We start from the raw sequence: 1423 nt of genomic DNA, 5'->3' as shown, positions 1-1423 counted from the left end.
TGAGGCATAGTTTAGTCTAAAACCTTTAGATTTAGTCATAACTGTACGAACCTGTTTCAGATGAGGGGTGCTGAGAGAATGTATGTTTGCTAACAATCAGACTTACACAGCTCAGTAATATAAAAACTACAATTAAATAATAATATCTAGGCTTTGTCTCCCTCATAATTTTTTTTACTACTTTTGGACATGCAATTCCTCTGGCATCTTCCTGGAGGAGCTGTAGCACCAGGAGCACCCCCAATTCCCATGGTCTTCGATTTAGACAGCCAAGATATTTGTTCTTGGCTTTCAGTTTACTCACCTCAAAAGTCATTAAAATAGTTTTTTTTTTATTATTATTTAATTGCATCTGCATGATTTTTTATTGAAGACATCAAAGTTGATCCATCCAACCACCTTTTTAATAAGTTTGTTTTGTTTCAATGAACATAGAAACAGATGGGTCTGGTAAATTTCACAGCTTTAAAGAATGGCTTGATCTTCCATGGCTCTTTGTACACAGAAATACACCTGAATGTTTTAAAATGGTCTCAAAGTAAAATGTTTAATTCCAGCCGTCCATTTTCTGACGCTTATTCGGCTTCGAGTTGTGGCGGCAACAGGTCCAAGAGGGAAACTCAGTCCTTCCTCTCCCTATGACACACACAGTGTTGAACAAATTTCATTTGTCGTTCAGCAGTTGAATATTTTAGAACCTAAATGGAATAATAATAATAACAAAAAAGAAAAAAGGTTAAATCGTGTCATCTGGACCAGTTTCTTTAAGTGAGAAATGTTTCGTAGCCCATCCAGAGGACTTCCTCAGTCTACGGCGTGGCTGGTTAAAGGGTGCTGGCTTGTGAAAGATGCTAATCCAACGTTCTCTTCATTGATCAACAAGTACTGTAAAAAAAAAAAAAAACCTCCTCTATACTCTAGTTTAACCTCTCACACATAAGGTGAATGACAGAGAAATTACTTTTGTGTTTTAGGATTACAGTGGCTGATAAATAGTGTTTTGGTACATAGTTAATTGTGTGTTTCTGTTTCTGCATTAGTAACAGAACCCCAGTGCAGTAAAACAAGGTTTGTAAATGTAAGACTGTTGGTCTCATAGTGATAATTAGAGACGTGTAAATCTGTTTCATGCTGCTAAAAATGTGCTGTTGCTTCTAAAGTGTAGAAATGAGCCCATCATAAACTCTCTCTTGGTGAGTAGCCATTGTACTGTTATTCTATTAAGCTGCTGCCGCCATGTTGTGCCAATAGAATAGATTTTGAATGTTAGAGCTGAATTTTTAGAACTAGTATTAGGTTTTTATTGTAAATTTATTATTTTGGTTCTCATTAATTTAGATTTCTAATTATTTTGCAATTGTCTGTTTTATTTTGCACAATAATGCCCTTTAGATATATATATATATATATACATGAATGAAAT

The sequence above is a fragment of the Nematolebias whitei genome, chromosome 17 (assembly GCF_014905685.2).
Source record: "Nematolebias whitei isolate Nwh7 chromosome 17, NemWhi1, whole genome shotgun sequence".
Taxonomy (NCBI): Eukaryota; Metazoa; Chordata; class Actinopteri; order Cyprinodontiformes; family Rivulidae; genus Nematolebias; species Nematolebias whitei.
The sequence above is the reverse complement of the archived record's forward strand: the minus strand, read 5'-3'. Positions refer to the sequence as shown.